The following is a 15,902-nucleotide window of genomic DNA, read 5'->3' on the forward strand; positions in this document are numbered from 1 at the left end:
TCATGTGAGATATCAGGGGAAAGGTTCTGATCTGCTGAAAGTCTTTGTTCTAGCTAAATATGGATATCATTAGTGCAACTGAAGTTAGGAGATTAGGTTGTATGATTGTCACTAAAACATGCTGTAAGTTGGGAATCAGCAGCCCCAGAGACAACAGCAAGGAAACGTTTCCAAAGCCTGGGCAGATGTCGAACAACCATCAACAGCCATTGTCCTGCAAGGGAGTTACACTGCAATGACTCACCTGAATAAGGCCACACCAGGAGAATTTCTCAACCTTGGCTTACGCAATGCCCACCAGATATGCTGGACCTGTGTTCTCCAAGCACATGAACTAAGGGTATCAAAAAGAACACAGGGGCCCCATGCTTGGCCTTTTCTCTTCTCCCCCATCACTTAAAATCTATCTTTTATAGTCAATAAACTTGTTTTATTGTTTATATTTACCAGTGAGTTTTCCTGAAGTGTTTGGTAAATCTGTTCAAGTTTTTAAAGGCTGGTGTATATCCACTTTGCATTGATGATGTGGTGAACCCAGGGCCGGCCCACAACATTTTGGCACCTGAGGCAGGGAGCTCAAATTACGCCCCCATGCCTCCTCATTTGGGCCAAAATGTTGAAACTCTGAGTCCTAGTGGCACCTCCCCACATTCTGGCACCTGAGGCAGTCACCTCAGTTCGCCTCAGTTTACGGACAGCCCTGCATGAACAAATCAATAAACTTGCACTGCTCATCTTGAGCAGAGCAAGATGGTATATTCCTGAGGTACTGTGCTGGGGGAATCTGGCTGGTGCCGTTCCCTGTGTAATTTATAAGTGGCTCTGGAAGCATTCATGCAATCCAGCAAGGTGTGCAGCTCCACATTTGGTTGTGCTGTGTGATAACAGCTCCTGGAGGGGTTTCCTGCTCTTCAGTCGCAAGGCATTGTGAGACACGGCCCAGGCTGGGGACTTAAGGGGGCACAGCCATCCCACAGTCCCAGGCTGCACTCCGGGGATCCCACCACAATAAGTTGTTAACTGAGAAGTGTAAGCAGTGACATGTGTCAGCAACACAGCTGCTTACCCTTCTCATGCCTGAATATTGGTAAAACTTGCAGATGACTGAAAAATTGGGTGATCGTAAATAATGAAGAGGACAGGTCACTGATTGGTTGGTCACTCTGGGCTGGTTGGTAACCTGTGTCAAAGCAAACAATATGTGTTAAGCATTGCCAAATTTCACCAGCTTTCACACTGTATATAAGCACCCCAACTTTCACAATAAGCCAAAAATCAAGCTAATCTCATTTCAAAACAAGCCCAGAAGAAGCCAATCCCTAAAAGAACGACAACACTCTGTGACTAAATCCCTGGCATGCAGTGTGGGACTGTTGTTGGCCACTGTGCACCTCTGAACCCTCTCCCCTCCTTGCCCCTGCTTGCCCCCTCCCTCCCTCACCTTGCCAACACTCAAGTAACAATCAAGAAAGAAATGGCAAACAAGAATACAATGGTTTTGGGGGAAAAATCATAAAAAAATTAGTTAGACGGTAACTATAAATTGGGTGAATAAATTCGAATAAATAGGAATTATGACGTGATTGGAATAACAGAGACTTGGTGGGATAACTCACATGACTGGAGTACTTTCATGGATGGTTTTAAACTGTTCAGGAAGGACAGGCAGGGCAGAAAAGGTGGGGGAGTAGCACTGTATGTAAGGCAGCAGTATGACTGCTCAGAGCTCCAGTATGAAACTGCAGAAAAACCTGAGTGTTTCTGGATTAAGTTTAGAAGTGTGTGCAACAAGAGTGATGTAGTGGTGAGAGTCTGCTATAGACCACCGGACCAGGGGGATGAGGTGGATGAGGCTTTCTTCCGGCAGCTCGCAGAAGCTACTAGATCGCATGCCCTGGTTCTCATGGATGACTTTAATTTTCCTGATATCTGCAGGGAGAGCAATACAGCGGTACATAGACAATCCAGGAAGTTTTTGGAAAGCGTAGGGGACAATTTCCTGGTGCAAGTGCTAGAGGAGCCAACTGAGGGGGGGGGGGAGCTTTTCTTGACCTGCTGCTCACAAAACAGAAAGAATTAGGCGGGGAAGCAAAAGTGGATGGGAATCTGGGAGGCAGTGACCATGAGTTGGTTGAGTTCAGGATCCTGACACAGGGAAGAAAGGTAAGCAGCAGGATACGGACCCTGGACTTCAGGAAAGCAGACTTCAACTCCCTCAGGGAACGGATGGGTAGGATCCCCTGGGGGACTAACATGAAGGGGAAAGGAGTCCAGGAGAGCTGGCTGTATTTCAAGGAATCCCTGTTCAGGTTACAGGGACAAACCATCCCGATGTGTTGAAAGAATAGTAAATATGGCAGGCGACTGGCTTGGCTTAACAGTGAAATCCTAGCGGATCTTAAACATAAAAAAGAAGCTTACAAGAAGTGGAAGGTTGGACATATGACCAGGGAAGAGTATAAAAATATTGCTCGGGCATGTAGGAATTAAATCAGGAGGGCCAAATCGCACCTGGAGCTGCAGCTAGCGAGAGATGTCAAGAGTAACAAGAAGGGTTTCTTCAGGTATGTTGGCAACAAGAAGAAAGCCAAGGAAAGTGTGGGCCCCTTAATGAATGAGGGAGGCAACCTAGTGACAGAGGATGTGGAAAAAGTTAATATGCTCAATGCTTTTTTTACCTCTGTCTTCACGAACAAGGTCAGCTCCCAGACTGCTGTGCTGGGCATCAGAACATGGGGAATAGATGGCCAGCCCGCTGTGGAGAAAGAGGTGGTTAGGGACTATTTAGAAAAGCTGGACGTGCACAAGTCCATGGGCCCGGACGAGTTGCATCCGAGAGTGCTAAAGGAATTGGCGGCTGTGATTGCAGAGCCATTGGCCATTATCTTTGAAAACTCGTGGAGAACGGGGGAAGTCCCGGATGACTGGAAAAAGGCTAATGTAGTGCCAATCTTTTAAAAAGGGAAGAAGGAGGATCCTGGGAACTACAGGCCAGTCAGCCTCACCTCAGTCACCGGAAAAATCATGGAGCAGGTCCTCAAAGAATCAATCCTGAAGCACTTACATGAGAGGAAAGTGATCAGGAACAGTCAGCATGGATTCACCAAGGGAAGGTCATGCCTGACTAATCTAATCGCCTTCTATGATGAGATTACTGGTTCTGTGGATGAAGGGAAAGCAGTGGATGTGCTATTCCTCGACTTTAGCAAAGCTTTTGACACGGTCTCCCACAGTATTCTTGTCAGCAAGTTAAGGAAGTATGGGCTGGATGAATGCACTATAAGGTGGGTATAAAGTTGGCTAGATTGTTGGGCTCAACGGGTAGTGATCAATGGCTCCATGTCTAGTTGGCAGCCTGTGTCAAGTGGAGTGCCCCAGGGGTCAGTCCTGGGGCCGGTTTTGTTCAATATTTTCATAAATGATCTGGAGGATGGTGTGGATTGCACCCTCAGCAAATTTGTGGATGACACTAAACTGGGAGGAGTGGTAGATACGCTGGAGGGCAGGGATAGGATACAGAGGGACCTAGACAAATTGGAGGATTGGGCCAAAAGAAATCTGATGAGGTTCAACAAGGACAAGTGCAGAGTCCTGCACTTAGGACGGAAGAACCCAATGCACAGCTACAGACTAGGGACCGAATGGCTAGGCAGCAGTTATGCGGAAAAGGACCTAGGGGTGACAGTGGACGAGAAGATGGATATGAGTCAGCTTGTTGCCAGGAAGGCCAATGGCATTTTGGGATGTATAAGTAGGGGCATAGCGAGCAGATCGAGGGACGTGATCGTCCCCCTCTATTTGACATTGGTGAGACCTCATCTGGAGTACTGTGTCCAGTTTTGGGCCCCACACTACAAGAAGGATGTGGAGAAATTGAAGAGAGTCCAGCAAAAGGCAACAAAAATGATTAGCGGTCTGGAACACATGACTTATGAGGAGAGGCTGAGGGAACTGGGATTGTTTAGTCTGCAGAAGAGAAGAATGAGGGGGGATTTGATAACTGCTTTCAACTACTTGAGAGGTGGTTCTAGAGAGCATGGTTCTAAACTATTCTCAGTGGTAGAAGAGGACAGGACAAGGAGTAATGGTCTCAAGTTGCAGTGGGGGAGGTTTAGGTTGGATATTAGAAAAAACTTTTTCACTAGGAGGGTGTGAAACACTGGAGTGCGTTACCTAGGGAGGTGGTAGAATCTTCTTTGTTAGAAGTTTTTAAGGTCAGGCTTGACAAAGCCCTGGCTGGGATGATTTAATTGGGGATTGGTCCTGCTTTGAGCAGGGGGTTGGACTAGATGACTAGATTCCAACCCTGATATTCTATGATTTTATGATTCTATGATTGCCTGTTAGGATGAGTGTTATTGACCCCAAAGTGTGACTGATACTAAGTAAGGCACCTGTTATTCAAAACATTCTTGTTCATTGTCTGGCTATCAATATTAAATCCTGATGCATCAAAGCTGCTGGTGCATCACAGAGCAACACAATCAATTGATCAGAGAAGCCGTTCCTGTTTCCTGACCAGTGAAATTTACCAAAAGGTGACAATCTCTAACACGAATGAACAGTACTGTGGAGTAACTCATTACAGTAATAAATAAAGACATTTATATATACAGGCCGCATCTGTAATGGCATTACTCCAAATTTCTGTTTTACTTCTCACACATATAGCACTGTGGAACACACTGTAATAATGCCAATCCCAGTATTTCAGAACACTCAAGCTACTGCCAATAATAATATAGTGGTAACCGTAATTGCCCTAATAGGAATTTGCCACAAGGGCCAAAACTCACCACCCAGACTGGAAAAGGATCATTGTTTGCATATAAAGTGCTTTCCTATATATACATGCTTTCTGTGCACACATACCCATAAGTAACATACAAATATATACACCATATCTATATTATCCATACATATTAATTATCTAAAATTGCCCCCAAAATTCAATCATAAACCTACTTTTCTCAGTCATGATCCCAGGCCAAACATTCCCAGGTCTACTATAAGGGACTAAAAATAATTGGAAAATAAAATCTGTCCGTCGGTCATATGAGGGACTGTGCAGATTATGGGACAGATGGTGCATAAATGTGCGGATGGGAAAGTAAGATGGCCACATAACACTGTTTATCCCACTGGGTCATCCTCAGTCCATGCATTATGCTTTTCGAGGATGATGGGTGAACATCCTCTCCATAAAAAGACAAAAAGTGGGGGAATGTAATAGGAAAAGAGCCTGAGACATAAGACCTTATATCAGAGGCCTGGTATGAGGCTTGAGGCCTGAGCTAAAGTAGACAAAGCTTTACTTATATAAAGCAAAGACAAACTGTGAGGAAGAGGTAGGACTTGCTCAGAGAATCTGACAAGAACAGGGGTTGATATTGCAGAAATACACCTTCCTAAGGAGTGCTGGGCACAGACAGTTCACACAAACACATCCCAATATCAAGTGGTAACAGAACATTCCAATATCAAGGATGGTAAAAAAATATTCACCAAGGATAACAGGAACACACTGACCCCTCTGAAAAGATCAGGTCAGAATGAAAAGATGTAAATCAGATGTTTTTATCGAACCAGCATGTACAATAAGATGGGTCATATCTAGCCCATCAGAGGACGGTAACTAATTATGTCAGAGGGACAGTACATAACCTGTTTGTGTTGGAATATAAAGATGTATCTCAGAAGGAGTGTCTTTGTCTAGTCTAGGGAAAAACAAAAAGTCTCGCTGTTCACTGAGCTGGTCGATTGTTATGGGCATACATGTGTTAGTCGTCTGCTAGAGTCTGCAGCATTCTAGTACTGAGCTTTATCGACAATAAACCTCTCTTGGTCATTGGGGAGTTCACTCCAGGTGAACTGTGCCAACTGTGTGTGCCGAGTTGGGACAGCACACAGAGAGAATACACACACACAGCCAGTCATCTAACCACAGTGACCAGGATGATGTTGGAATTGGGCCAGCCTGGGATAGGGAAGGAGGGAACAGACAGTGGGTCAGAATATGATGGGACGTTGAACCATCTGAGGAGCAAAGAAAAATGATTCTTTCCACTGGTGAAATGCCTGAAGTTGCGTAAATAACATTCAATAACAACAATTGGAAACCAAACTGAGCAAAGGTTGTGACACCCAGGCTGCAGTTCTGTGTCTTACAGGGGCAAAGAGACCCTGAGACCCGCCCACAGGTACTTGGTGCCAGGAAAGGTCCCTAGTGTTGGACTTGGACCAACAATCAAACTGAAAATATGAATGTCAGCATTGCTGCCCACCTGTCTGTGTACACTCTCTGCCTTCCCCACAACCCCAGTGCTCTCCACCTCTCCATCTACATACCCCTGCCTCCCCACATACTCCAGTGCTTGCCCGATTGTCTGTGTACCCACTGCTTGCCCCAACAACTCCCAACACTGCCTGCCTGTCCATATACACCCTATGCCTACCTCTGCAAAGTCCAGAACTGCCCACCTGTCCATGTACACCCCCTGCCAACCCACACAGCCCCCTGCACTGCCTGCCTGTGTATACCCCCTTACTCCTCTACAACTCCAGAGCTGCTGCTTCTCTGTGAACACTGCTCTGTTTGTCCCCACAACCAAAAGTACTGCCCGCCTATCCATGCAACCCCTACCTCCCCACAAGCCCCAGCAGTGCCCGCTTTTCCATGTACCACCTGCATAGCCCAACAACATTCAGCACTGCCTGCTTGTGTGTGTACCTGCCTGCTGCCTGTCCCCACAGTCCCGAGCATTGTCCGCCTGTCCATGTGTGTCCTCCACACCCACAACTTCCAGCCCTGCCACACAGTGACACCCCTCACCCAGGACCAAAACCAGGTGCCAGACCCGACAGCAACAGCTCACAGAAATACCTTCTCAGACAAGGTTAAACTCTATGTCTGCCTGCACCAGTGAAACAAGGGAGATTAGAATGAACAGCCTTTCCGGGGGTGAAGGGAACCCCAGCAGCTGCTCAGCCTATGCAGGGTGTTGGGGGTAGAAATTCAGAGAGCTGGAAGGATTGACTCTGGAGGCAGGACCATTTACTCTAGTATCACTGTTTATTGCAACAGAGTTGCTATGGATAGTACACTCCCCCTCCCGCCCACACACACACTGTGCATTCCTGGACCTCCTCTGCTGAGATTTCCAACCCTGCCAGATTTCCTCCATGCCAGAAACATGCTTTTTGTTTTACTGCTTTTTGGTGCTTCTCATCCTCTCCAGAGCCAGAGATGCGGGGGCACAGAGAAAGTAGACCCCTTCCTGAAAAATTTACTATCCTCATTGTTCTTAACCTTTAAACCTGTGAGTTTGAGATTTCAGCAATTCTCCTCTCATTTCTTCTTTAGGCCAAACAAGCTCACCCGTTCTTTGAGGCCACGGGACTACTCCAGTTGAAATTACTGGAGGCTCATGGCCGGTGTAAATCAGGCCATTTATTTAAGTCCCTGCATGCGGATTTAGAGTGAATTCCTGCCCCTGTTGGGAGTTTTGCCATTGAAATCACTAGGACCAGATTCACACTTACAGTTTAACTTTTGGCTCTGAGAAGTGAAAATCACGGCTTCGGGTCCTGCTCCATAGAGTGCTATTCTGTTAGTGTTAGGGTTAGGGTCAGGGTGCTCAAAGAGTCTGATGGAAATCCCCAATTTACGTGGCGTTTGGAGACCGGGTATGAAAGATAGGATTTCAAACATGTTGGCTGTGATTTTCTCTCAGGGAGGCCAGTGTTAGTCTGGAGTGATTCAATGAAGGCAGAATGTGAGTGCAGAATCTGTCCAGTGTGTGACCCATTCTTGTTGTGAACCCTCTGGTAACACAGATACCCACTGCAGAGGCTTTGGCTGCTCTTCCCAACAGGGCAGTGGAGTCGCTGAACTGGAAAACTTGAGCGAACCAGAGGAAAAACCAGACAGCCCACCAAAAGGCAGCTAATGAGAAAGAATGAAGGACACAGGAAGGGTTCCAAGGTTCAAGTCAAGAACCGTCTGAGTAGAAATTCACCACCATGGCAACCTGAAGGTTTAATATTGTCAGAAAGACTAAGGAATTTACCTGGTAAATTGGAACTACAAATGGACTAGAAATCATTTGAGACAAATTCTTGTTTTTAAGATCAGTTTCTTGTCTCTGACTGAGCCCTGAGCACTAACTTTAATGCAGAAACACACAACTCACCAAAATCGTGATCAGCAGAGAGAGGAAATCTTCTTACAGTGACAGGAAGGCAGAGCCCTAAGAAATGGTGTAGAAATTTCACATCTCCCACTCAGCATGCTGGACAGCATCCTTTATGATTCTCCTATACAGTCCCTGAGGACTCTCTGGTTAGCCAGAACTCCTGGAGAATTCTCTGAGCTCTCTGAAGAGCGGAAAATAGACCCTGGAAAAATTCATCCTGAGAGCCTCCTCAGGGAATGAAAAAATGATTTTCAGATACCAGGAGCTCAGATTATCAGGGCAAACTGAATCTTGCAAACTGTTCATCTTAACAATTGGTGATGGCTTTCTTTTCTGTGTGTAGCCTCTGAAAAGTCACTGCCACACTGTGAGATCACATGATCCTGAATTGATGCAAGCTGAAGGGCCTGAAAAAGGCTTTCTTTTCCCAGGATTCTGGTATCAAAGGTATTTGCCAGTGTCCCTTTTTGAGATCTAAAATTGAATATATATCCGGCAGCTCCCAGGGTTCCTCTACTCTTTGCAGCAAGGAAGTATTTCAATACTGTGTTGATCTTTCAGAAATCCATGCAGAAATGGGTTGTGCTAACCTCTGTCAGAACTGGTACAATGGGGCTTCTCCGCTCGCTCTGTGATTCCTTCACCACTCCAAAGTTCCAAATCACCTGGAATTCACTGAGATTCCGAGATCTGTTGCCCAGGGGTCATTTTTATTTTATTCTTTTTTTTTGGTAGGTGTGTTCTGCTGAGGTGAGAACACAGTGGTAAAGGAATCAAACAACTGTTATGTCTGGATCTTTTCTTTGGGCTATAGTCCCTCCTCCATGCCTGGATCACAAATGCCTGGGGGCCTTATTTTCACTTCCGAGGGTATGAGTGTTAGGGAATGTCACCTTTGGGGAGCAGTCTTGGAGCCATGCAAACTGCTGTGCCCCTCTAATCAGCTCATATAGCTTTAAGATATGGAGGGAATCCTTTGTTTCAAAAAACAGTTCCCCGTCTAGTTTGTGGAAAAATACAGGTACCCATAATGGACTTTGTCAGGGTTCCCTCCTCACTCTGAACTCTGGGGTACAGATGTTGGGACCAGCATGAAAGACCCCCTAAGCTTATTTCTACTAGCTTAGGTTAAAAACCCAAGGCACAAATCCTTCCTTGTCCTTGGATGGTACTGCTGCCACCACCAAGTGACCTAGACAAAGATTCAGGAAAAGGACCACTTGGAGTTCCTATTTCCCCAAAATATCCCCCCAAGCCCCTTCAGCCCCTTTCCTGGGGAGGCTTGAGAATCATGTACCAACCAAATAGGTAAACAAGGTGAGCACAGATCAGACCTTTGGGTTTTTAGGACACTAAAAACCGATCAGATTCTTAAAAACAGAACTTTATTATAAAGAAAAAAGTAAAAGAAGCACCTCTGTAAAATGAGGATGGAAGGTAATTTTACAGGGTAATAAGATTTACAACACAGAGGATACCCCTCTCAGCAAAATTTAAAGTTACCAAAAAAAACCCCAAAAAAACCAGGAATAAACCTCCCTCTTAGCATAGGAAAAATTCACAAACTAAAACAAAAGATAAGCTAACGCATTTCCTTGCTATTACTTACAATTTTTGTACACTTGGATGCTTACTTCAGGTACAGTTTTAGGAGATGTTTTTTTCCTACCCTGGTCCCTCTCTGTCCAAGAGAGAACAGCAAAGGGAGCACAAAACGAAACCTCACCCCACAGATTTGAAAGAATCTTCTTCCCTTATTGGTCCTTTTTCATCAAGTGGAGGAGTTTCCAGAGAATTTTTTTGTCTTTCAGGTTTCTGTGAGCAGTAAATACAACATTTGAAGATGCTTTTAGATGGAAGACAATATGGATTGTGAGTGATCAGCTGTTGTGACCTGCACAGGATGTTCCATGTTTGTCTTTCTCCCAGAGGATAGAAGTGACTTTGTTTATATGAAGCGCAAGCTGGTCTCCATATTGGAAGAGAAGGTTAAAAGACTAGAGACCCAAGTATCAACCCTGTATTGCAACAGACAAAATTAAGACATTCTTCATTTGGTTCTGCAGGCCCAGCGTGCTGAAGAATCAGAGAGGTCAGCATAGAAGTGGAAAGAAAATTGGCAGGATGTGACCTCCAGTAGAAGAAAGAGGAGAACTCATGTACCCCCAATGCCCATAGAGGTCAGAAACCGTTTTCAGGCTTTCTGCACAGGTACTATGGCAGAGAATGGTTTGTACAGTAGAAAGAGAGTCTGAAACAAGACCTTGTACTAGAGGCCCAGAACTAGGCCTTCAACCTGAGCAAGAGCTGTGGCTAGAAGCAAACACTTCTCACAGGTGCAGCATAGCGCAGCCAGCCTCGCGGTCAGACTGTGTGTGTGGAAAAGTCCAGCCACTGGCAGGAAAAGAGCTGAGGCTGAAAAAATAAACACATCTAGGATAGAATCATGGACTCCTGTACCTAGCATTAGGAGCTCCTGGGACATGAAGCACTGAGACATCGTGACACCAGAGCAATAACTAGAACCTTCCAACCTCCAAGGTATCATGACACGATGAACAGAGATGTTTTGGCTATACCACCCCAGACATGGAGATGGGTAAACTTAGGTTACATCACAGGGTTGTACATGACCTCGTCAGGAGGTGATGAGCATGAGCATCAGGGGGGCAGTAAAACCCCAACTCCAAGTATGGTATAAATAACAGTGTACAATAAAACAACTTGTTTGGCCCAGGGGATGCTGGCAGATCAACCAGTGTTCCAGCCATTCCATTGTATTGGAGTGGTCTTATTTGAAGGGTCCTCTAAGATATAGGATGCTTCTCATTGTGCTTCATGACAATAAACCGGTGCTTGGGAGCCTTCACTGCTCATCTAATCTGTGGTTGTGTCAATATCTTTGATCACAGAGTGTTGTCTCAGTTACCTGCAGAAACTGAGACATCATACACACAAGGGTATGCACACAGCCGAACAACATTGGTCAGTGCTATCAAAGAACACTGATGACAGTTTGGACGAGCCATCAGGGATCAGAAGGAGACCCCATCGACTGGAAGGCATGGGATGCATTGTTCCAGGGATGCGGGTTCCGCAACCATCACTCCCAAGAAGAGGCAACAGTTGGCGGTGGTCATAGATTCCCTCCTAAACCCAAAAATGGATGCAATACTGTGGATGTGGTCTCACCAATGCCCTGTAGAGGGGAATAATCACTTCACTCGATCTGCTGGCAATTCTCATACTAATGGAGCCCAATATGACATTAGCCTTCTTGGCAACTAGGGCACACCACAGTTAGGACGGAAAAATCCCAGGTACTGATACAGCTGGGGACTGACTGTCTAAGCGGCAGTTCTGAAGCAAAGAACCTGAGGATTACAGTAGACAAGAAGCTGCATATAGTTATTGTGTATATAATTGTATGTTACATATGGGTATATTATGCATAGAGAGTATGTGTATATATGATAGCAATTTACTGTTATTGGCATTATTACAGTGTGTTCCACAGTGCTATGTGTATGAGAAGTAAAACAGAAATTTGGAGTAATGACATGACAAATGAGGCCTTTATATATATAAATGTCTTTATTTATAAACATAATGAGTTACTGCACAGTACTGTTCATTCATGTTACAGGTTTCCCATACTGCTGGTTGTCACCCTTTGGTTAATACAGCTTCTCTTATCCATTGGTTGTATTGCTCTATGATGCAACTGTAGCTTTGCGGCATCAGGATTTAATATTGATAGCCAGACACTGAACAAGATTGTTTTGAATAACAGGTGCCTTACTTAGTATCAGTCACACTTCGGGGTCAGTAAAACTGGGTCAGTAACAGGTAATTTATTCATCCGATTTATATTTACCATCTAACTAATTTTTTTTTTTTACCAATTTTATTTCTAAACCTTTATGTTCTTTGTTGCCATTTCTTTCTTGATTCTTACCTGGGTGTTGGCAAGGTGAGGGAAGGAGGGGGCAAACAAGCTTATTGTGCAAGCTTATTGTGAAATTTGGGGTGCTTATATACAGCGTGAAAGTTGGCAATGCCTAACACATATTGTTTGCTTTGACTCATGTTATCAACCAATCCAGAGTGACCAACCAATCAGTGACCTGTCCTCTTCACTATTTATGATCACCCAATTTTTCAGACATCTGCAAATTTTACCAATATTCAGGCATGAGAAGGGTAAGTAGCTGTGTTGCTGACACGTGTCGCTGCTTAAACTTCTCAGTTAACAACGAACTTATTGTGGTGGGATCCACAGGGTACAGCCTGAGACTGTGGGATGGCTGTGCCCCCTTAAGTCTCCAGCCTGGGCTGTCTCTCACAATGCTTTGCTATTGAATACCAGGAAACCCCTCCAGGAGCTGTTATCACACAGCACAACCAAATGTGAAGGTTCACACCTCGCTGGATTGCATGAATGCTTTCAGAGCCACTTACAAATTACACAGCCAGATTCCCCCAGCACAGTACCTCAGGAATATACCATCTTGCACTGCTCAAGATGAGCAGTGCAAGTTTATTGATCTGTTCATGCAGGGCTGGCCTTATCATGAGGCGAACTGAGGCGGCCTCTCACCAAAAAAAAAAAAGGATAGAACAGAAGTGCAGGCTTGTCGGGGCAGTTCCTGCAGGGTTGCGGAGCCTGGGAGAAGCCCCCACCCCACTCCACCTCTTCCCCCAAACCCCTGCCAAACACCTGCCACTTCCCGTCCTTGCTCTGGCCCTGTTCCAGCCCTGCCAGTTAGCCCTCACCCGCTCTCCTCCCCCGAGCGATGCCCAGAGCTGGTGGGCCAAAGCAGGGCTGGGCCAGTAGCAGTGCTGTTATCCCCTGGCCCTGCACCGCCCTGGCCCCTAACTGTCCCCTAAAGCGTGGGTGGGGCAGACAAGCCGTGGTTGGCCAGACCAGGCTGGTAGCACTGCTGCCCAGCGCAATGCCGCCATGACCCCGATGCATCCCCCTGAAGTGGGGGCAGGGTGGAGGAGCAGGGCCACCCAAAGTGTGGGGCTCGGGGTGACTGCTCCAACCTATCCTATGGACGGGATGGCTCTGAGGCCTGTAGCCTTAAATACCAAGACCCTTGTGGCCCTCATGCCCATTATGTTGAGCACAAAGTGAAAGCCCAGGAGCATAATGTCTGTTTCCATGAGGAAGAGTTGGCTCTTTTCCAACGTTGGAATCTTACTGTGGATCAGACTTATCGTCCATTTGGTCCAGTGTCCTCCCTCTCACAGTGACAGCCCTAGATGCTGCAGAAGAAGGTGTAGAAACCCAGCAGCAGGTGAATGCAGGTATGACCTGACCATCCTGAGGGGGTCACCTAATTCCTAACAGCTAGAGATTGGCTTGTGCCCTGAAACACGTGACCATATCCATATAGGTTTTCCAAAATATTTATTTAGCTAAATGATTGTAACGGGATAGTCTCCTCGTAAATGCAACCTTGTGAGCAAATGAGTTTCTCGGGCTAATTCCAAATGTTAGGTGTTTTGAATTTGCCCCATTTCAGTTTAATTGAATGTCCTCTTGATATTGTGTTATGTACTCTCTACTATCAGTAATTTATAGACTTTTCTCATGTCCCCTCTTATTCATCTCCTTTGTAAGATAACAATCCCAGTCTTTTCAACCTCTGTCCATATGAGAGTTTCCCCAAGTCCTTGATCCTCACTGCCATTCCCTGAATCCCCACTGGTTCTGCAATATCCCATGTGAGAAGGGTGCCCAGTACTACACAGAGAAGTCCAGAGGAGGGTGAAACACTGACTGACTGTTCTCATGGCACTGTATTTTTTGTAGGATTCCCCATCCAACTCTTCCTGGATCCCAATGTTTTTCTCAGTTTCTCTCTTGGTTTGCAGTGTAAGTAGGATTTCACAGAGCTGTACACCATGACGCCCAGTTCTCTGTCCTGAGCTCATGCAGTTAAACTAGAACCTTGTTAGGAAATTGAGGCATTCAAGTTTTTCCTTCCAATGGGAATACACATCGCAGTTATTAACATCGAAGTTCATCTGCCATCATATTACCCAATGACTTGGCTTGTTTAGTGCCATCTGAGGCCTTCTTTGGACTTGACTATGATCTAAATATTCTGGTGCCATCTGCAAATGTTGGCAACACACTGATCACCCGCTGCTTAGATTGTTAATAACTATAAAATATTTACTGTAGTATTTGTTATAAAGCATGTAACCCCCCCTTACTCAGCTTTTCTCCCTTCACAGGCACCTTGACCTTTTATGAGCCCAATCAATGTATCAACCACCTCATGGCAGCTTTCAACCTCACCCTTTCTGACTCTTCAATATTCATTCTCGCAGGCATCCCTGGACTGGAAGCTGCTAACGCCTGGATGTCCATCCCTTTCTTTACCTTCTACATTATCACCCTGTTGGGAAATTTCATGGTTCTGTTTGTTGTAGGCAAAGAGCAGACCCTGTACAAGCCGATGTACCTGCTGCTCTGCATGCTGGCACTCACAGACATTGGCATGTAGTGCCTAAAGCACTGCTTATATTTTGGTTCAGTTTGAAAGGAATTACAATGGATGGTTGTCTCACCCAGATGTTCTTCCTTCACACGATTGCTGTTATGCACTCAGACATTCTTGTGACAATGGCCTTTGATTGCTAGATTGCCATATGTGATCTTCTGAGATACACCACCATCCTCACCAATGCACAAATAGCTAAGCTAGGGCTAGTGGGTTTGACAAGAGCTGTACTCTTCGTTCAACCCGAGCCCCTATTCTTGAGGCGGCTGCCATTCTATGCCAACCACATTATCCCCCACACGTACTGCACGCACTTGACTGTGGCAAAGATGTCATGTGGGGACATCACAGTCAACAGGATGTACAGCTCAGTGACAGCATTTGTAGTCATCTGGTTAGACCTGACACTCATTGCCTTATCCTATGGTCTGATCATCAGGATCATCCTCAGAATCTCCTCCAAGAAAGCCCACCTGAAAGCCCTCAAAACCTGCACAGCCCACATCTGTGCGATGCTGACATCTTATACTCCCTCCCTCTTCTCCATTCTGACACAGCAGTTTGGTCAGGGCATTGCTCCCCACATTCACATCATCCTGGCCAACCTGTATTTCATCGTCCCTCCCATGCTCAACCCTAACATTTACGGGGTCAAAAGCAAGGAGCTTCATGACAAAGTGGGCAAATACACCTGCAGAAAGTGATCACTGGGTACCACTGACTTTAAACCTGCATGACAAGAGGAGGAAGGATATCTCCTCATCAGTCAAAGATAATCTGATTCCACGTTGGCTGAGCTCAACATTGTGGGAGTTCACAGTCTGAGAACTTCCTCATACCTAAGGTCTTATAACTCCATGACCAAGCAGTGTTTTGGCCATTGCTGAGTTCCCACTCTCTGACCATCGCCTGATTTCTTTCAGCTTCACCCATCAGCCCCCACCCTACACACCCTGCTACTCTTGGGTCTGACCAAAGGTCCATCCAGCCCAGTATCCTATTTACCCACAGTGGCCAATGCCCGGTGCCCCAGAGGAAGGAAACCTGACAGGTAATGATCAAGTGATCTCTCTCCTGCCATCCATCGCCACACTCTGACAAACAGAGGCTAGGGACACCATTCCTTACCTATTCTGTATAATAGCCATTAATAGAGTTAACCTCCATGAATTTATCCGGTTCTCTTTTA

General features: G+C 45.8%; 1 pseudogene; it reads left to right on the forward strand.

Moving 5' to 3' along the window:
- The first annotated feature begins 12,991 nt into the window (after positions 1-12,991).
- Positions 12,992-15,417, forward strand: LOC142071069 (olfactory receptor 52E2-like; annotated as a pseudogene).
- The last annotated feature ends 485 nt before the right edge of the window (positions 15,418-15,902 follow it).

This window comes from Caretta caretta, chromosome 1, assembly GCF_965140235.1.
Source record: "Caretta caretta isolate rCarCar2 chromosome 1, rCarCar1.hap1, whole genome shotgun sequence".
NCBI classification, from domain to species: Eukaryota; Metazoa; Chordata; order Testudines; family Cheloniidae; genus Caretta; species Caretta caretta.